Source organism: Anticarsia gemmatalis, chromosome 7 (genome assembly GCF_050436995.1).
Source record: "Anticarsia gemmatalis isolate Benzon Research Colony breed Stoneville strain chromosome 7, ilAntGemm2 primary, whole genome shotgun sequence".
Lineage (NCBI taxonomy): Eukaryota > Metazoa > Arthropoda > Insecta > Lepidoptera > Erebidae > Anticarsia > Anticarsia gemmatalis.
The window spans coordinates 1,273,086-1,295,669 of record NC_134751.1 but is presented as its reverse complement, the minus strand read 5'-3'; the positions used below and the strand labels follow the sequence as shown (position 1 = coordinate 1,295,669).

The window sequence follows — 22,584 nt, the reverse complement described above, 5'->3', positions numbered from 1 at the left end:
TTACAATGTACAAGAAAAGCAAACGCTTGTGAGTGAGTTGCATATTTATTTGGCTAATAATATAAAAATATGCATGACAACACTCATCAAAAACATCCCAATCAACAAAAACAAAACACGAAAAACCACAAGCACAATTATTACGAAACAGCACGATTTCCCTTTATTATAACATCAAGCATAATCTTATTATAAGCCAATCGTACTCAAATATGACTACGGCGGGCTACACGCGATCATTTGGTACAATTACGAAGCACGTCCGCGCTTTATGTCCCGCCCGCACGTGTGCAGGTTGCCTTACCGCGAACCGTTTATTTATTCATACAAATGTTGATATCTACACGCAATCATGAATCAGTCTTTATAATGGGTTTAAAGTGGTTTTTAATATTGATTGAAGTTATTGAGGAGTTTCAATGCCTCTATTTTGAAGGTTTACTTGTAATAAGTCGTGTGGGGTAGTGTCGTTCTAGTTCGTGAATTAATAATTCGTTTTACGTCACAAGTTAATGGTTTGATAATTTGATGTAAAGAGTTTATTACTATAATTGGTATTGGTTGAAATTTTAAAGACTTGACATTTCTATGTGTGGATTCGTTTTATTTTACAATACTAAACCTTTAATATTCTACCTATTTCTTCTTCAAGCGTTTTAAATACTAAATGGTGTGCGATTTTTGACAACTGAATTTCAATAAAATTCTAAACACAATACTTAAAATACAAGTTCTTTGCCTATAGAGATGAGAGAAAAACGAAAACCAATTATTTAGTTTCACCAAAATTCAAAACTAACCCGATTCGGGGCAAAAGAGTTTTAAAAAGCTTTTAGCAAACGATACACACTAAACCTGTACAAACTTTTCAAACTCTATTATTCTCTTTTATATACACTGCAACATTTTATTTTATACTGTTCGCTTTAGGCACAGGTATACCTTTTACAATAGTAGTGCAATGAAACAAGGGGGTAAACCTATATAAAAATAATAAGATTTTTTTCAGTCTGGGAATCGATACCGGAACCTTATGATCAACGACCTCGAGCACTACCTCCGGGACCACTCAGGGAAAAAATATTTTAATCAAATAATTTAATCATTTATCAGTACATATTGACCCCTATATTGTTACTGATTAAGAACCACTAATTCGAAAAAAATAATTTACATAAAAAGTGCTACCACGAAATTCACGGTCACTCATTTCAATCAGCAAATAATATTCACATAGCACAATAATCAAATTCAAAAAATTTCGTAAATTTGTTTCAAATTTCAACTGAATTTCAGTTTTCATTGTCACAGCATCCAACAGAACTATTCTGAATATAATCGAGAGATTTCACAAAATGAACTCCCACTGTTTCTATGGAAATTATGAGTGCCATTATGGAATATTCCAGGCTAAAGTTGATTGTAAACAAAATAGGAATACCAGTAACGATTGTAGAACTTAATAGGATAAAATTTTGAAATTGTTGTTATTGAATTGAGTTGGCGTATTGTGAAAGCATTTTGTTTAGAGTTGTATTAAAGATCTAGACGTAATTTGGATAAATAACGACTAGATATATAGAAATAAAATGTTCTAATGTATAGTCGGAGTACCTACTTGAGGGAAAACACGACAATTTCCAGCTTCTTCAGAATGAAATTTGAATCGTCTAAACTTACTACTACTATAATTCACAAAAGTACAAAACCAAAAACATATAGACACAATGACATGATAACTGTTAAACATCAAAATTGTAATGTTACTTCGGATTCACGAACCATTTCACAGATTCGGTTTTTTCTACAATTCAACCCATATTATCTACATAGATCCAATAGAATGTCTAATCTAAATTCCTCTTCACGAATAAGTAAGTAACGACAATGTACGATAACCGGTATGTATGTAGAAATCACTAGTATTTTAGTTCAAATAACTGCATTGCGCTCATAATTATTAATATATGACTATGTATTTTATAGTTCGGGACGTTTCAAGTGAAAGCGAAAAGCGGATTTCAGAAATGTCGATAGAAAATTAATGAAATAGTTTTGACGCTAACATTGGACGAAAACGTATTTAGTATGTTTAAATTTATCTTTAAAACTCAACAAAATTGTAAAAAAAGTATAATTAGTTCTAGTAACGGCGGTTCTCAATTTTTTACTCAAGATAAAATATTTAGGGTCTAAATGTTTTGGTGTCAGTTAAGTAAAGTAAAATAAAAGAAGTTTGGAAAAATCGAAGCAAGTGAAAATTTCAAGACCTGATCTACTTCAAAAACAACAAGGCGCGATTTAACATCCGTATTACTTACGGCTTCATCGTCTATAACTCTACAAGTCTACTATTTACGGTACACAATAACTGATTGGCTAAAAAACCATCGCTTGTAACTTGCACCACACAATTTGCCCCATAAATTAACATGACATTAATTCTAACACTAAATAGAAGTCTGACACTGCATAAAAACATAATGCATGCGCCAATAATTACCCACATTTCAGCCAACATGCGAGCGAGCATGTTGGCCGATGATAGTTGGACATTTGACGTGTGGGTTATTAGTGTCACGATTATGATTTTGTTGTTAGAGCCTTTGTGTGATATACTGGAATGCAAAAAAATAATAAAAAGTCATACAACCTTTCAACAATCAAATCATTATATTTATAACATTAAAAAATACAGTTGAATTGAAATCCTCCTCCTTTTTTGAAGTCGGTTACAAACAAAACATACCTCCTTACTTAATCTGATTTTTAAAGTATTCTAAACTAAAGTAGGTGCAATTAATTTACAAATACTACATAACATAAAATCACATTGGTAGGTAAGCTACTAATGCCACACTCTGAAAAAAAGGTTTCCTTTCAATATGAGAGGCTCAAAACTGACTGACAAACTAACTAACCCGATATCTATAATGTCAAAAACAATTAATTTCTAATCACTATGACTTTAAAAAATCTGTCGTTGACTTCCTTTAGTAAATTCCTTCTTATTAGAAAAATATGGTAATGAGTTTGTTTTGTCACAAATCTTACTTTTATTATATTCCGACCGGCATGCACAATTTATCCTGATTATTATTAAGAATTTAGTGATTTTCTAAAATAAATCGGCTGTTCAAAACAGGCTGGTTACTAAATTGTTAGAATATAAAAAAACTACATATTTCCAAAGAAAAATTACAGGTACATAAACAAAACTGGGCATCAAAAAGACAAAACGAGCATCACCTAAATAGCTAGGAATTTAGACAGCACATTCTAGTAGCTTTAAAAATTCTTCGTACGTTGCTTTAATCGCGATGCAGCGTTTGTAACAAGATAGCACTACAAACTTACTAAGTGTTGAGTTTACTCGCGTTTACCTGAAACCAAAATTACCTCGCATTATTACAATGTAGGAACTAGATGGCGTCGTTGTACGACGAAATAAGTTCAGTTTAGTTTAAACTGGCTTGGAGCAAATTATGGTGTTGACGTTGTGATTTCTTACAATTGGTCCTGTCGAATAGTGAGTGTTTGACATTTGAAATTACTTAACGTGAATTAGTTCTAATTATGTACACTAGGGGCCCTGGTGTTTCTTCATAGATTTATCCATAGCTACTCGGTTGTTGGATATAATTTCTGTGATCACTCAAATAAAGATAGATCTTACTGTGTATTTTTTCTTCTTCATTAGTCTGGCAGCGTTTAGAAAAATAGACATAGATAAATAGTTAGGTAGTTAAAATATGCTCTATTAAAATTGCGTATCTTTCACAACTCAATGGCCGTGGACTCCTTAAAGAAAATAACTTAAAGTTCACTAAGTAATTTAGAAGACTCGAACGTTTCTTACAATCCTTAACTCTAATTAAATGAAGGCTTGTTTTTCTCAATAAGTTTTGTCAAGCGAGTTTGATAGTCTGCAACTCGCCTAAGGCCGAGAGTTGTAAAACTGTACGAAACAAAGGGCCGCGATCATTTGTCATGTTTTTGTTCGAAAGACTTAAATTAGACGGCTCGCAATGAAAAGGGTATTTTTGTGTAATAGCACTAAATAATTTTGGGTTAATGTAGTCACCGGTTTTTATTCTCGAGAACTTTGTAATTAATTATTTAGAAGGTTTATTAAAGTTGGCCATTTTGCCGACTCATTGGATCGCCGGTGGCCATCAGGGGCATCAGGGTTGCGGTTTATAATTAAGTGGCAAGATTAATTGATATTTTTGTACACAGCTCTAAAAGCTAAAACAATTAAACTTTAGACTGAAAGCGGCGATGAGTATCAGAAATTACGTTCAGTGAATAAACAATGCCGTATTTAAAAAGCGTAGATGTTTGTAGCGTTTCTCGTAGCTGTTGCTACGAAAGCTACGAGTAATGTAGACGTTTCGTAGCTCCGTTCATAGTTGATGGCTCAATCAAGTTTCGAGTTATGATGGAAATGTTTTACTTTGATCTTTGTTTATAATTTGAATGCTTCTTGTTTATTAAATTTCTAATATGTTCACGTTGCTTCTTTAGACGTCTAGTAAATGTATAAGTGAATTTTCTTGAATATATTATTTTGTATATTGTTAAGGCTATTGTCCTTAGTAGTCTTTTGACTTCTAGCCCTTAGCTTTTGTTTGAGAAGCAATCATTGTTAATGTGTAAGCATTATTTAGTGTTTCAATTGTCTATTTGCATAAGACTTTGAGACAGTCTGTTGTGAGCTACAAATGAAAATGGTTTAATTAAGAATGAAGATGCTATCAAACAAGCTTGCAAGTACTGTTGATAAGAAAATTAACTATTTAAGTTTTTAACTGTTGTTTTAAAATTCAACAATGACTGTCTGAAGAACTATCACGTACTTTAAATTCCTTTGTGTTGCAATGAGATTACCTCGATTCATTATTTTAATGACAATTGCTTAATCCCGTACGGTAAATTGTCAACCGCGCAATAAAATCATCACTATTGCCAAAGTTTTAATTTACTTGATAAAACTATGTTCACACACTTATATTACAAACCACATTGTATATTCACTTTCATAATTTTTTGTACATTAATTACAATTAATGCATGAATGACCTGATATTGGTTTCATTTCACGTCATTCTTCCTCGAAGTATGAATTATATAAATACTGGCTATTACACTCTAGTATGTAAAAACCCAAAACATCACATTATTTGTTAATACAAAAACAGCGGCAATATGGCGTCCAGTGAAGTATAACTGTCAAACAAACACGATCGCTTCCATATAATTTATAGTCGGGGAGGCAAATGGAAAATACATTTTTTTCATCGCGTCAGCTACATTTGTGCTCCCTTATGAGAATCGCATTAAGGACCCGTCGAATTGAAAATGTTATGTTTTAGTTTGACAAGTTTTTGAATGATTGTGTTAGTACATCGTCTGTGTACCTAATAAACAACAACTTAGTTATTGTGAATTCTAGAACTTAAAACTTACGCAATGTTATTCAGAGCTCATACTTTTTGCATGTAAAGTACATTTTAAAAGTAACTACTTTGCTATATTTTTGCAGTGCCATATTATTAGTGTCCTATTATGTTGCCCCACAAGTAGTTGTAATAGACTGAATGTCAATAACTGGATAGGTGATTTGTATTAGCAAAGTCAAATATATAAAAAATACACTGGAACAATGCATTAACGAAAAATAGAGAATGAATTTTAAAAGTGAAATGGCAACTCGAATCTGGTGAAACGCTGGCAAAAGATCCAAAGTGCAATATCCAACGGTATTACAAGATTTGCAAGAATTTTAAATTTTGGACGTAAACTAATGTGTTTTCAAAACCACGTTCACGATTTATGAACAGCCAAACGGGTGAGGTAAACATGTGTAGCCGCTCATGATAAAATGTATTAAGGCGAGAATATACCAGACTGTAAGCACTTGAAATATTTATGCATTTACCTTTGTAGTTGCAGATTGCTGTCCAAAATCGCCACGATTGTAAAATCGTTTATGGATTAAGGCATAAAACCTGCAAAATTAGTTAAAATACCTACTGGAAAGTAATGTATTACTCCACGCAGTTGACCGCAATCGGCTCTGCATAGAATATTAACATAAGTTATTGAACAATAGGTTAATTTAAATCACACGTGAGGAAGTTCATCTCAAACATATTGCGTCTTTATTTACGTACGACAAAAAAAGATCTTCAAACCATGAAGACACTTATTTCGCATCCATGACTAACTTTACTAGTCACGGTGATTTCAAATCATCATCAATCGGCCTGAATACATCAATTGCAGATGATTATTGATTGTTTCAAATCAATTGCATATATGAAACCTTAAAAGTTTTCAATATCAAAGAAATCCCTTTTTTTTTATCAAAACGGCATGTAAATCTACATACTATAATGCGAAAAGACTTTTTCCCCGACCTAATATTTACTTAATGTAAAGTTACAATGCTCATAATGTACAGCGATCTTTAGTTGTCGTCTCGAGCCGCTGCGACCTGGATACATCGAGTGCCAAGCCCTGCCACAACGGCTGCCACTCGATTAAGTGTCTCTAGTAAGCCTCGGAATATGCGGTCGTGATATCACCTACCTTGTGTTATGAAATCACTGAGGAAAGTGCTGTGAGATGAGATGGGGTATTTTATAGATACTGTTTACTTTAAGGCAAATTGTTGTTTGTAGATAATAATATATGTTTGAAACATCATAGCTGCATTTAACGAAGGTGTGGACAGATGTGAATTATAATACCTACACTGACATGTTTTGTTTTTTACATTGTTAGTGAAATAACTTGGTTGTGTCTATTAGAATATACTGATTATGGTACACATTTCGGAGCTGCTCTACTTCTGAAAAAAAATATTACAGACGAAACACTTTGGCCAACTATGGAATCAAATACGATATCTACTGTCGTATACACTACTGCTCGGACAACGGTCACTGATTAAGATTTTGTGTGAAGGCATTAATTGATTTCATTTCCATTCCAAACGATTGTTCTAACTGTATGATTCGTATTTGTACTAGAACATAAATAAAATAAATCTATGTATTTTACTCAAAACTACCTTTCAAAAGTTGTCTATCAAACTTATACAACAAATTTTTCATTTTAAAAACTTGTTCAAACGTTGCACCTCTTCATACACTCGTACTAGACGAGTGTCCAGTCCGTCAGTAAAATAAACATGCACGGTTAAACCCAAACAACTGTACCTTACATTTGTTTATTTCTTAACCCATCGTGTTTTGACAAATGGAGTCGTGACGATTTGTCACAGTCGTGAAGATAATCATACTAAAATGTTCAGTGTTTCTTTACACGTGAGGACAGGGTATTTTTGCAAGAATAGTTATGTTATGGGAAAGAAATTTGATCGAAGATATGGCTTTTTGATAGATATGTTACTTTTTAGAAATGGCTTTTTCAAATTCATAATAAAACAGATATTGTGTTGGTGTATTTATTGATATATTTTAAGAGATGTGATAAAAGTTACTTGCACTGAGTCTTGCGTATAAAAAATCTTAGAATTTCGAGGCATCCCTCCCTAGTTCTGCACCAATACATAATTATTATAAATGCAAAAGTTTCACTAAACTCTACACATCCAAACAAATCTAACCTAAATCGATAGAATAGTAGTAAAGTAGATGTTTTTAGACTTAAAAAAGTTGCTACTTTTTATCTGTATTATGAGGAATTATTTGTTTAATGTTATTAGACAATTCTAAGTGACTATCAACTTCAAAAATGAATTGAATATTCAAGATTGTAAAGAAACATATTTTCAAAAGCATTTTAGTTTTATCTTAAAGCGAGAGCATTATGACAGGTATTAGATAGATGAGTCGGCATATTGCAAGCGATCAATCATATTTGATAAGAGCCAAGACTAAACTTCAAACATTAAAATATTTACTTTTGTAGAAAACATATTTTTACTTCAAGTAACTTTAAAGTGTTATTGCAAAGTTATTGTTTTTGATGCGCTATTAGGCTTTTGTTTTAATGTATTAGGACCTCGAGCATATTTCAGAGACTTTCATTTCGTAATATTTAATAACTGTGTCTTCGGCAACATTCGACAAACATAAAGATAATTACTTAATTGATTGTCACAATTATGATTAAAATGAACATAGCCTTTTCAAAATAATTATGTTCTTGTTATGCTCATAATTATTTTGTTTGTTTTAATTCACCAAAAAAGTTGTTAGCTGGATTTTTAGCCCAAAAATAACTCTAATTCTTCACGTTTCAAATAAAGATCTCTCAAAATATACACGAAAATAAAGACAATTTTCTTGTATCTGCATTCTACCGTGCCATCTTTCCAAACATTACAATAGAATTAACCGAATTACGACGAACTTCCTCGTCCAAAGTTATTTTATACATCAAAGAATTATGCCACACAACAATGGACCTTGTTAATGTGACTAAACGGTCTATTTTCCACTTCCCCTAGCATTAATGTCGGGTCAAAAGAACACCGCTTATAGCTAACGATGACTTATTAGCGATAACAATGTTGTTATTCGCGCTTTCTTTCCATTTTCGCCTTTCGGGTCGATGGTAGGGGTGTTGGATTTGCATGCGATTTGAAACTTAGTTGCAGAGGATTAAGGTTGCATTTGGTTTGTACGTATGTTGATGAATTAACAATGTGTACTACAAGTTTTCGTTCGTGTGATACGTCGGTGAATCTGAATAAATGTTATCTGGTATACATCGTTGGTAGTTAATGGACACCTTTAAGTTTATGGGTAAATAAGTAAACGGGAAAAGGTTTGATTGACGGTGTTTTGTTCGCGTGTGTTCGTATTATAGTTTTTTAGCAGTCGGCCGGTTCTAAATGCTTTCGTGTTTTTGTTTTGCATTTAGTAGTTAGTGCTTCACTTGTTATGTGAACATTTAGGTTTATTGTGACTGTTCCAATCTGATTCTAAGACCATGCTGGTTTTAATGCTTTTGCTGATCTATGTATGTATGTGTTGGAGATAAATAATTTAGGCCGCTATTCTGTTCAATTAGTTGCACATTATCAGATTTGGATTGCCGATTGCAGAAAAAGATAGGTCAAATTCAAAATCTGACACTAAAAGTCATCAATCGTTATCACCGACCACTAACCGTCGTCATCGATCACCAGTCGTCATCACCGCGTACCAAAGGTCTGTCAGTAAAAACAAGTGCTTGAAAAGGCATTTAGCATTTCGCAGTGGTTCCATGTAGCCCCTGATTGTATCGGGGCATCGTGCCCGACCCCACGGAATAAATGATTGATTCCTTCATTCACAATATTTTATGCATGAATATCGATCCGATATGCAAAATCTATGGCATTTTTTATTTCGCATGCTGGTTTCAAATTGACATCTCGCAATTGAATTTTTGATGAGTTGCGTACTTTTGTATAAAGGGAAATTTATTTCTGATAATATATTGCAGTTCTTTTTTGTAAATACTACAACAGAACTGCTGATTCGTATACATGCAAATGCCACATGTCATGTAATACATTAATGTGTCATTATGATGTTAACGTCTTATTCTAATGCACTCTTGTTGTGTATTTGTTTATTTTAAATGGGTAAGTAGAGGGTATAAGTATGTCCGTGAGTGTTATTAAAATCAAATGTTACGTAAGTTGTCTCTTTGGTCAGTTTAATTTGACTGCGATCTTACTTCACATAATAAAAATAAAAATGTCAACCATTAATAACTGTCTATAAAAAGCTTTCAAATATCTTAACCAGATTTTTCTACGACGACAATCTTTACAAGTAAAAAAGTATCAAATTTAAACTGAAAAAGTCAAGGTTCATCTAAGATTACAAGCCGTTCTCAATTGCAAAAGGTCATAGGTTGTTCGAAGCTATCACTGGTTTCTGCCATTTCAATTTCTTTTTATGCACCCACTTAAAGCTTAGGGCTGTGATTCGGTTTCATACTGCAATCAACATCAATTATTCTGAGTGCACGAATTTAATTATGCTTTCGTTATTGTGCTATAAAACTGTTATAGCGGTTTTCTTTGGAAAACGCCACTCCTGGTTTAGAAATGGTGCTTGTATTGTTGACTTAATAAACTTAAAATCGCGGCTATTTTAAACACTGTCGTTTTGAATAACTGTAAGTTTGTTTCGAAACCATTAGCTATATAAAACTAGACACATATTTTTTTGCATTTGTCGAAATCTAATAGCTTGTTGATATGAACTTTCCATACACACATACATCAAAATAATCACGTCTTTTTCACTGAGGGATAAGCAGAGTCCAGAAACCACAAACGATCCTTACCAACATAATTATTTCCCATCATAACACACAAAATTAAACAAATGACAACGCGGAAAATGTTTCATAAAGCACAAGACTTCACACGTATTTACCTATTGGTTATCTTTTTTTAAGTAAAACCAATAATGTACTAAAACTAAATTCAAATTCAAAATATCCTTTATTTCGTAAACTTTTTACAAAGTATTTGAAATAGTCACGTATTTGTATTTCTTTTGTCCGTTTCGGAAAAGCTGGTTGCTCGTGAGAAGAAACGGCAAGAAACACACGGCTTGCTCTTTTAAAATGTCAATTTGCTTGATACAATTTAGTATTGATGATTTACTGTGTACACTCAAAAAAAAAAGCTGAATAAATCTAATTTAAGCTAATAAAAATAGTAATAAACTTCAAAAGGAAACTTATTGGTAGGACACAGTACTTAGTACCTAAGTACAAATCTTTCATTTAATTTTTCTATGTTCACTTTTACAGCAGTAATAATCATATTGACCACAACACTGTTATTAGTACAATGGCTACAGTACACGTTAATTCAAACCACTCTGAATATTTAATGTCCATTGCAGTACTAATAGTAATCACTGCGCTACCCTACAGTGCATAAAACGCAATGTACTTTTGTTAACTTTTTTGTAATAATGCTTTGTGCGACTTACTTATGTTTAATTTAAAGTAGGTAACATATATTTTGTATTCAAATAATAGAAAATTACTAAGATCTTATAGAAACTGTAACAACTTATATTTTTACGTTTATGTATCAAAAGTAATAGATTAATCGAGAAATGTATTATAAATAGATCGCCATAGTCTATCCTACACGAATTATTTTTAAAGTAATTTAAAATGCCAACACGTTCTCAATAGTACCGAATATAAAAATACGGCCTACCGTTTAACTCCTTTTGTCAAACATAATTTAAATACACACAACGGACAGAAAAGTATGGAAATAATCAATAATTCACCACTGGTGGGGTGCGACGCGAGATTGTCTTTATAATACTGGGGTTCGATTCCCACTAACAGCAGGGCTAAAGTGTATATTCAGATATCCACTTATGACAGTATGTCACTGATTCATGTAATGGGCCTGTGATTATTTTTAAATAATCTTTAGATATAAAATATGAGGGTGAATTTTATATTCAAAATCTATCAGTGTCACATTGATAGATTTTTTATAGATAGTCAAATATTTCTACAATAAGATTATTACTGAACATTAATTTTGTATTAAGTACAAAATTAAGTATAAGGGCAGATCAGGTTATAAAAGCTATAACCGTATTTACATGAGCAGTGCAATTTGTGGGATTCAAACTCCGAACCTTTTAACCCTACGTTAGATATTTAACAATTGATCAATCAAATAATTCTTAACAGTAAAATTATATTACAAACTCACTATGCAGTTGTATTTTGCTAAACAAATTATAATATTAATACTTCTTTGCAAACCTCAAAAAAATATTACAAAAAATAATATCAGACCAGCCGAATAACCGAATATTCAATAAAAATAATTCAAACATCAAAAGCTATCTAGAAAGGTACATCGTAGGCTATAAAACCGTCGTAAACAAAATATCTTAGTTTAAACAAACCAATCACAAAATTACCTATTACCTTCATACCGTCTGGAGGTCAAAACACTGTCTGTACACTTTAGTTTTACTTCAAAAATTCATAAGTAATAATCGTAATCGTTTTAATCAATTTTATGGCAATTAACTGCTAAGGGTTACAGCGTTAATTGATTTGAAAATTGAAGTAAAAACACGATGAATTTCGAAACGTTATCAATAGCAAATTACGATGTGAGGTAGCTGAGTTTTGCTATAATAATATTATTGTAATATTATTATAAATGTTGTAGCACAATTATCTACAATCGGTACTCTTGAGTATTAAGAATTTGATAAGCTGCGGGCGCACTGATCAGTGCCATCCCTCTTATTTGCGTAAGCACTGATCAGTGCTCTGGAAAACTGTTGAAAATTTTTGAAAATTTTATTTTAAGAATATTCGAAAATAAAGGTTAAATTGTGTTTTTATTTAACTTCGATAAGTGAACTAACAATATAAAGTAATATCGTTAGAATGAACATTGAAAAACTGTTAGAAATACCACTTTGAATTTAGCCGTTAAAATGGGCGCGTCGCAAAAACCTTTTTTTTGTGTATTTTGTGTGTTTTCTGGAGTAATTCCTGGTTAAGGAGAGTAATTATAATATTAAGGTTATAGTTTACTAACCTAGGAACTGTAAATAATAGGATTCAAAGCATAAATTATAAATTATTTTCAAAAATGTTGCCACGCGTATGGTAAGTTTGATCGTAAATAAAAAAAAAATGTTATAAGTTTGGTGTTTTGTTATATAGTAACATTATGGACGATTTATCCAACTATCAATTAAATTAATTTGTTGTTTGGCTATAGAACATTTTTTTAAATATATAAACATAATCGAATGTTGTCCAATTTTCCGAATTTCCCGCCAATTTTCCCGCAGTGAAAGGTATTAGTGCGAAGCACGTTTCCGCATACGAGAGGTTAAAATGAACTAAACAATTAGTTCTTAAGACACTCGCTAGATTTGCTGATCACATTCTCGTACAAAATTTATTCATAGCTAGAAGTTTGTTGATAGTGACCGTGCTACTAAAAGTGCATCTGATGAGCTAAGTAGTGACAAACAAACTAGAACCAGTGTAAAGAAACGACTTAGCAACAAAATGTCCTTTTGAAATTGTGACACAGAAACTAACCTAGAAAGGCTTCTCAGACTGTCTATAGATTTAGGTTACGTCGGTAAGTAGTTTAGAGAGAATAATATCTATCGAACACCTATTGTAACTGCTGTACATACTATTGAGAAATATTCGAATATAAATTACTAAAGACCAATAGTACTATTATATATTTGCCCGGCCAGGGAATCGAACCCTGGACCTCATGCTCAACGGTCGGCTACACTAGTCTTCACTTAGTCATCATTCATCTATTGCAGATGATTCAGATGACGTCGGACAGAAAAATATCTGTAATGATGATACATCTTCGTTCATGGCTTATACTCGTAACTAGTCTAAAAATATTCATAAAATCCCAGTCCAATTTTAGATCGGCATATATAAAAAATAACTACTACAGCATCTTCAAACAAAAACCGAAAAATCGACGCAAACCACATTTCATTTTTACAACACTCCGTATTTTCCATAATTAAGCACTGCTCATGCATTGCTACTCCCACTTAACATATTAAACGAGACGGGGCATATTCCGGTACAGTTTAAAATACCTTCGCTTAACCTTTAAAATACATAATCTCTAAGACCACGGCAACATTTATTCATAGAGCCGTGTTGGGTAAAGGGTAAATTTATGGCTTGATCTTATGCCAGTGTAAAGTACTTTAACCACAGTGAAAGCTATGCTATGCTAGAGAGATTGTGCCGCAATAAAATTAAACCTTAGTTTTGTTAGTATAATTTTCTACTAGCAATGTCATCAATTCGTATGAAATCCATGCACACAAGTTTCGTGTCTGATAATTTTTTTTCAGCTTCGATAAGTAACCTACAAACACCAGCACAAAAAAACAAAAAGAATCGTTCACAAGTTTAAGTGTGAAAGACTAATAAACATTCATCTTCCTATAAATATTTTCGTCAAGTTTATAATATCAGTGAGATTATGAAGTTCCTGGAATTATAAAAAGTAGTTCTGGGTGCTGTTGTTTTTTGACCCCTTTTAATTCGTGCCAGGGAGTAATTATATTGTCAAAAAAGCATTGGAACCTTAGAAAACATTACATCTTGGTAACATTTTGAGATAATTTTCTATAGCTTGAATATCTTCCATATCTTTCACTGGAACGCTAACTTCCGCAAGGGATGGTCCGGGATTATAAAATGTACTCAAGTACTGCGGACGGATAATAGTGAGGCAGCCAAGTGCCGTATTGCATATATTAGACGTGAATATAAAAATGTAGGGGCTTCTTTGAAAAAAGAAAATTGAAAGCCGCATCTTGTTTCGAGACTTGATACGATTTGTTCTAACCTTATGTGTTCCATGTTTCTGTTTATTTTGTATGATTAGTTAAACCTAGAGTTATAATTTAATCGTAACTCAACTCTAATAAAAATCTTTTTACTTAGCCATTTTTTTTTTATTAATACATTAAATAATAATTTTAGCCATAATTAATATATCGATTGACAATTCAACCAAATTCTAACGTATTTTTAAAAGTACGAAGACTTTTAGGCCGAAACTTAAATACCAGTTAATGCCTTAAATATTATCTATGAAATGTATGCTCAAAAAGCTGCGTTATCTACACAATGTTTCCCAACTGGTGAGTGCAATAATCTTTCTGTTTTCCATGTGTTCATTATTAATTAAGTTTAGAGCTATTTTAAGTATTATTCCCTGAATCAACAATTTAGACCATCGTAACTATCTTTTCCGTTTGTAAAATCACTTCTACTACTAAGAAGAAACTGTGTATGCAATAATTAATGTTCTCAAGTATCTTAATTTAACTTAAGTCCATTCATTTACGATTACGCCTACATTGCCCTGACCCAGCACAAATTAAAACTTCAGCTCAATTCTAGGAAAAGTCTGGGAGAGAATTGAGGTCACATCAAATTATCGGATAGAAATCGGAACCTAGGGTACTATATCGCTCCTTCAATGCAAAAGGGCCACAACTCAAAAAAAAATGAAAATCGTTTTATTGCAAAAATGACACCTGAACCGACTATATTTTATAGTAAAAAAAAACCCCCATCATTTTTGCTTATTTTATGGCTGCACTGACTTACTGCCCTTTTTGCATTAGCTCACTTTGACAGGTAATGTCAGTGCAAAACAGGCACTTTGTGAGTTGCGCCCGGAGATTCAACGAAAATGCTCGTCAGTTGCGTGAAAAAGTGCCACAATCCAAAATACGTCTGTGTTGGGTGCAAAATTTCAAGTTCATGTGATTATATTTCACAATACAAAACTGCCATATTTTGAAAAACGTCCTTTTTGCATTCTAATTATAGTATTTGTTACCATATTTTGTAATACAAAAATGCCATATTTCTGAAAACGACCGTTTTGCATTCAAACACTAGTATTTGTTATTATATTTTGTAATATAACAGTAGCATATTTTGAAATACGTCCTTTTTGCAATAAATTATTGTGGAATAAATAATTATTTTTAGCATGCTACAATAGGAAGGCCATAAATATGACCGTTTGGCATGATAATAATTTTAGTTTTCGTTAAAATTGTCGAAATAAAATTTAACACTTTGATGCAGGGAAAGGCAAGAGGGGACCCTTCTCTTTCAAATCGCCCTTTTAGCGGCAAGATCCGACTAGTCCTTTTCAAATGCGTCTAGGTCATCCCGCCATCCCTGTTTAGATCTCCCGCGTCTGCGATGACTATCCTCTGGCATCCAGTTGGTAGATATGCGGGCCCACCTTTCCGGACGCATGCGGATAATGTGGCCGGCCCAGTTCCATTTCAACCTGGCGGTCTTCTTCCCTAAATCGGCTATGTGAGTTTGGGTATAGAATTTTGGACGTGATCTGTTCTTCTTACATCTGATATACTACGCTCCATTTCTCTCTGGCAAACCTTCGGTTTCTACTTTTGGTTTTCCGTAAGGGACCATGTTTGGGCACCGTAGGTTAGGACGGGTAGTATAAACATTTCGACGAGCTTCCGCTTTAGTGACAGTGGAAGGTTACCTTTCATTAGCTCTTTCATGGACCAGGAGCTTTTCCAGGCACTTGTGACACGTTTGTCCAACTCTTTGTCCCGTCGGTTGTTAAAAGAGGTTATCTGGCTCAAGTAAGTGTACTCGTCGACATAGTGTATGACGTGCCCGCCTACCTCGACCCTACGTTTTTTTTTTATTTTTTTTTTATAATCTTTATTTATTGAGGGCTTTTAACTCTATGAGCTTATGTCAGCCCCATCACAACAAAAACAAAAAATCGACACAGTTATTTTCTTAAAACTACAAAATATAAATTTATAAACACATTTGACCCTACGTTTTGTGTTGTTGGTCATAACGTGGGTTTTTGTACGGTTCTTACTTAGTCCAATCTGAAGGTTTGCCGTGCTCAGATCTTTGAGCATTGATTCGAGTTCCAATGCAAAGGAAGAGAAGAGGACAATGTCGTCTGCAAAACGAAGGTTTATTAACTGTTTGCCACTTACAACAATGCCTTTCGATTGCCACCAGGCTCCTGAAAAAATTTCGAGGTAGCTGGTAAGTAATTTTGGAGATAGCGGGTCTCCCTGTTTCACGCTTCTTTGGATTTAGAGAGATTGTTGTATATTGCTTTGATGAGTTTGATGTATGTAGCTTCGATTCTTTATAGTATCTTTAAGAAGGTCTTGGTTATGGAGTGATGATTCTATGGCGGAATGACTGATGCTGCCAAAAAGCTTTGGAATAATCCACGAATGCTAAATATAAAGGTTTATTAAACTCATAAAACTTTTCTATTATCTTATTTCTTTAATACTCCTGCTGCACTCAGTCTACCCGTCACGTTACCCATTGATTGATGATGATGATTGATGTTTAATTTGACTAAATAATGAAAGTTACGCACAAAGTTGATCTCTATTATATTACTTACTTAATAATAAGTAAAGATTTTTTAATTAAGATTGTTTAATACAATGTTTTCCTGGTGTCTATTCCCTTATGGTTTTATTTACAAATAAGATTTAACTTTTTGATACGGTTTTTTACCAAAAAATGTACAATAAACCATTTTTATTTGCAAAACTGTGTTTAATTTTTGACATATTTTTCATGATATTGGTTCAAATTTTGAATGCAAAACGGACTTATATGCGTTTTTTTCTTAATAGGTAACAGCTATTACAAAGTTTATATTGTAGATAGATAGAGCTAAAAAATACGCATCTAATGATATATTAACATCTTATATTTAATTAATAAATATATAAAATATTATAAAAAAACAGTTTCAAAAATTTGTTTTGGCTGTCCTGTAAAATTTATAGTTTTCGATTTGTGGCCCTTTTGTATTCAAGGAGCGATATGTACGATGGTAATTAATTTTATTCTAGAATAAATTTGTATCAACTATCTCAGTACCCAACATTAGGCTATTACGAAATCCCGAGTTGAATTTTCGGACCCAGCAAGTGTTATTCAAACGGTTTATTTGTTCCATTATTTTAAATGTAATTTTTTTGGGCTGTCTCGTGAAAGACATTTTCTGCCAGTCTACCTTGGGGTGATGCAGAGATTAAATGAAGTAGGTGTTTAAATTATAAAGGAGGAAAATTAAGTTTAGAAAAAGGTTTACAAATAAATAACAATGTGTTCATGTGACTGTACAAAAATATAGGTAATACATAATTATATAGCCTTAGCGATAGCCTTAGCTACCGTAACTTAAAAAAATATATGAGTTACTTAACCGACCTCACCGCAGAGGCAGTCATCACTATCTCTATACGTATAACGCTAACCATATTTCCAACAATCTCCATTATTCTCATCTTATTTTCGTAACCTCAAAAAAACACTTTTCAGAAAGAAAATTCGAACAAAAAAATAACCTTCTAAACGTCGGTTCAAACTAATGGAAATAATATAGATTATGAAATGTCCGTAACAATAAGTTGCATTAGCGTAACAAAAGGCTTTCACAGTAGGCTTTTATTCTTTAAATATTACAACGATGTTTACTTTCAATAATGAATTTGATTAAGCGGGTTTATTTTTAATTTATTTTTTAGCTGTATTATAGCGGGTTTATCTTTTATGTTTTTAAGCTCTTTTTATCGAAGTTCAGATATAATATAGGTTTTACGTTGAAGGTAGATTAATTGCAGATAGAATAAGTTTTGTTTAATAAATTATAACGATTTTTGAAACAAATTACAATGTCGAACAATTTTAATAATAAAAAGTGGCAATTAACGCAAATTAATTAAAATTATAATAGGTAGATAGATTGTCGCATAGATTTTTTTTATTTCAACGTCAGTCTAAAATTATTTACCTGCTAAATTTATAGAAGGTTTGACGTTAATCACGGCATTTGTACCAAAAATAGCGCCTTAGTGACACCGAACATATTCTGTTTTAACAATTTATTAAAGAGCATATTAAGAAAAATACAATATTTTGACGAACCTATTTTTAAAAATACAATTTCAAACACAAATATATGATACGATCAAACGTCTTAAATCACGTTTTTACCTCTCAAACATAATACACGAACTCTTCACAACATAGCTACAACACAACATACATGAAGCGCTGTCAAACGAACACGTTTACAGACTTTATCGTTGTGTACTCAGCCCCTGGACACATTTGATTACAATTGAAATTCGTTCGCAAGGGAACTGCTTAGATAAACGTTAAGGGGTGAAAGTGCTGGCTTGGAGATAATGTTTGTTGAGATTTGGTATGTTGGTTTGTTTGTTGAGGTATTACTGTAAAATTGCTGAGTTGATTTTGGTGATAATGTAGTTCAAAAAATGTAGTTCAACAGTTTTTCTAATTGTATTTTAGTCTGTGCTCCGAGCAACAGTTTGTTCAATCGTGATATATTGGATTTGGTTCCCGTGTGCGAGACGATCTCTTCAAATTCCGCTGGGATGTTTATTAATAATAGCCAGTAATTACTAGCTGATTATTAGCTGATTACGTGTCAGATATTGAACGATAAGCTTGCAAAAACATAGTTTCGTTAATGAATCGAACTCTCAACCAACAAATGCTATAAAAGTGACAAAATAAACAAAACATTATATGATTAAGAACCAAAAACACAACACATTCATACCAACACGATTTTTGGACACACAAATTTATACATTTTTCAACTAAGAGTTCATTGACCTGTACTACTAATAACTCAAATACGATTCTTTAATCCAACATACATTAACCCATTTATACACAATAGTAAAATCAGATGAACATTTACAGTTGTACACTGTTCATTGCTCATTAGGATCGATTTTAGATAAGCCATCTTTATACTGGCTTAGCGGTCGATATAAATGTTTATATTGTTCCCTGTCCATTTGTGTGACGGCTTTAAGCCGCGGCTTTGGCTGTAATGGCTTTAGTTGATTTTAAATGAGAGGCAATTGAGTGGATGAAGGGAGTTTGGGAGATAGACTAATTTAATTAGATTTGGAAAAATAATCGTTGACAATTTCGTTGTAAAAATATTTTTTTTAGTTTAGATATTTTTACGAGAATTTTAAGATATAACACACTTTAATAAGCTATGTATTAATCTTGTGACACCAATATTTTTACAAACGTACTAAACAATAATAGAAAATACAGTTCCACCCAACTAACTGACTGTTAATAATTATTTTAATTACATATGTGTTATTAACATTTGTGAACTCAAAATATATTTCTCTTTCATGTGGAAATCTGGGAAACGGCTAAGTACACGGACCATAAGCGTCACTAAATCTAACAAAAAAATTATCTTCTTCACCAAACAGGTCGTTGATCCCACAAATAATATTATATTTAAAGTTATAATTACAGTAATTATACGCCTGTTTGATAATTAAACCGTCACCTATAATTACAGCGATACTAAAACCAAATAATTTACTAATGAGGGATATTTTGTGACCTTCAACCTTGGCTTTGAACTATAAATTATGTCTATTGTACTGCTATTAAATAAACAAAACTACGGGGTTCTATTGACAATATTTCAACCAAAGTTGGAGAAACTTAAAATCATTTTCCCGATCTATATATCTAACTCCTATATAACAATATATACATTCTTAAAAATACAAAATATTTTAGTCTATAATAGATACAAAACCTAACAGAAAACAACTAGGGCCAGCGCCGAAACGTCAAGCTCGTCATAGTAAGAAATGCATAATTGTATAAATAGTAAAGAAAAATCAAATTACAGAAAATTTCGTAATTCATAAAAACTGTATTCCGATAACTATCAAAATATACCTAAAAGATAAAACTCTACCTAAACAGAGTTTGCCTCTACATTTTTCCTTCCCACAAAACCTCAAGACTCTATAAAACGTATTTGCGTCATCGACACCCTTTTAACGGCGCTCGTTAAAGCAAATAGTTAATCAAATAGAGCGTGGCTCTACATCCGTATACAGGATTAAGTAGAGCTCCTTACTCTCCGTACTCTAATCGTCTTAGTAACAACCTTTTAATTTTTTTTTGAAGAGTTTTGCAATTTCTTTGCTTTAATTGTTAGGCATAAGTGTTTAGTTTGCGATCCAATTTTGAATGTTGTTTGTTAATGTAGAATGGTTTCTACCAGTTTAGTTTGTAGTCGGTGTTTTTATAATTGGTTTAACACTTTGTTTTTATATGTTTTAAATTGTTTGAGTTTATTCCTCGATACTGTTCGCCTTGTGAGGAATAAACTAGATAGTAAGTTTTAAATTTTAAATAGTTTAATTTCAAATGATTTCACTAAGTGATATGTTTCTCATAGTAAATTGTTTAAATATTCTAAACATTGTGATTTTGTCTACATATATCAAGTTACAAACATATGTAAATAACACCACGACTACTATACCCAAAGGTACAAATAAAGTTGTAATACGACAACGTTTCGCCATGTAATAGGAGCGAGTATACTGCCGTAACATTTCCTTTGATTTTAAATTCTACATAGGGCATTAAATCTCCAAAAAAATATTGCTTCAGCTTCATCTCAAATCTCAGTGTTCTTTACGGTACTAAAGCGTCTATGTTACAGTAAAATAACAAGGTAAGCCATTTGTACAAATATCGAGGGAGCTTTAAAAATATTTTTATTGTTAGTACCAATAAAACTGTTTTATTTGTGCTTTGCTTTATTGCTGATGCTTTAAACTATTTATTTGTTGGAAAAGCATTTTGGTTTTCCGTTTTTACTGTATTTTATTTTTATGTTAGTCACATTAGAGAATTACACTTTTACATCATTACATCTTTTTAGAAGATTATGAGTAAAATGAATTCAGAAAACCTTATCAATTTTACTTTAATTTTAAGATTCCCGAGTGACGAAGCTGAAGAAGAAAACATAATAATATTGTAACGATCTAACCTCGTGTAAAATAAGGACTTTTTCTTAAACACGAAATATGACTAATTCATATCTTTTGCTAATTTAACACTAATTTAATGCATTAAATTCATTGCAGTGCAACAAATTAGAAAAATAAAATCCTTCTTTATTTTTATTAAGCTGACCTCAAAGTCACCATCTGGTAATGCCAAACCGCTGTCAATTTACACGCTTTTCTAATCGTAAAACTAAACCCTAGTTATCGCGAGCTAAATCCTCAAAACGACGCGTTTAACAATAAATAAATAGTGGTAGACGCCTAAGTTTCCAGGCATTTCAGCCTAAAGCCTTGGCGACGGATAAAGACGGGCAATTAGAAATAATGTGCCTATTTTGCTAGATAAAAGTGCCTAGATTCTGGCCAAAAGATTTCTTTTGCTATTTAAAAAGAAACGATTTATTGTTGAAATTGTTTATGTTGAATTATGGGCGTTTAATAGTTGGGCATTAATAGCCAAATATAATATATTACCATTCGAATTTAAACGTATTTGTTGGTTGATCAGCAGCCTAGCCCTTCTTCCAATTCTGTTGTATTTGGCTTTAAATGGCAAATTGTTGTATTTGTTTAAATAATTATACGATTGAAAATCATCAATGATAAGCAGATAAAAATGTAACAGTACAAAATATCTATGGTATACACACGGTACAATTATGGTAGTCACCCAAACCTTATAATTTGGTAACTATACAACTAAAAATATAATTACATATACTATTAAAATTACATCCAGACTCGAAACAGATCAAGCCCATCACACTATATATCTTTATAAGAAATTCAAACCCTCACAACGTAGCGGTGATATAATAAACGAAATAACCATATCCATTTCCCTATCGTTCAATCAGTAGATGACAACATAAAGCTACTCAAAACACAAACCAAGCAGAAATCCTTACGTCACAAATCTTCAAACCTAATTCGTATGTATAACCTGCAATACATCAGCACTTAACCAGCACTTCCCAATCAACATCCAAGTATGTACTACAAACGACCGGAGTACGTATCTCATTTATTTGGTCAATCTACTAAACAACTCTGACGATTAGTTACCGTCTGATGTGATGAAATTCCTTGCTTG

General features: G+C 32.3%; 2 protein-coding genes across 4 annotated transcripts in view; one reads left to right on the top strand and one right to left on the bottom strand.

The window, feature by feature from the left end:
- Gnmt (Glycine N-methyltransferase) overlaps nucleotides 1–22,584 on the top strand; it is a 176,219-nt gene that overhangs the window by 27,312 nt on the left and 126,323 nt on the right. The window lies entirely within an intron of this gene.
- LOC142974245 (protein O-mannosyl-transferase TMTC1-like) overlaps nucleotides 1–22,584 on the bottom strand; it is a 211,857-nt gene that overhangs the window by 107,307 nt on the left and 81,966 nt on the right. Inside the window, exon 2 of one of the 3 annotated variants that reach the window (XM_076116436.1) lies at nucleotides 3,358–3,383. The exons of the other annotated variants lie outside the window; for them this stretch is intronic. The gene's annotated coding sequence lies outside the window, so the exon portion shown is untranslated. The remainder of the gene's footprint in view (nucleotides 1–3,357; nucleotides 3,384–22,584) is intronic. 3 annotated transcript variants of the gene reach the window in all.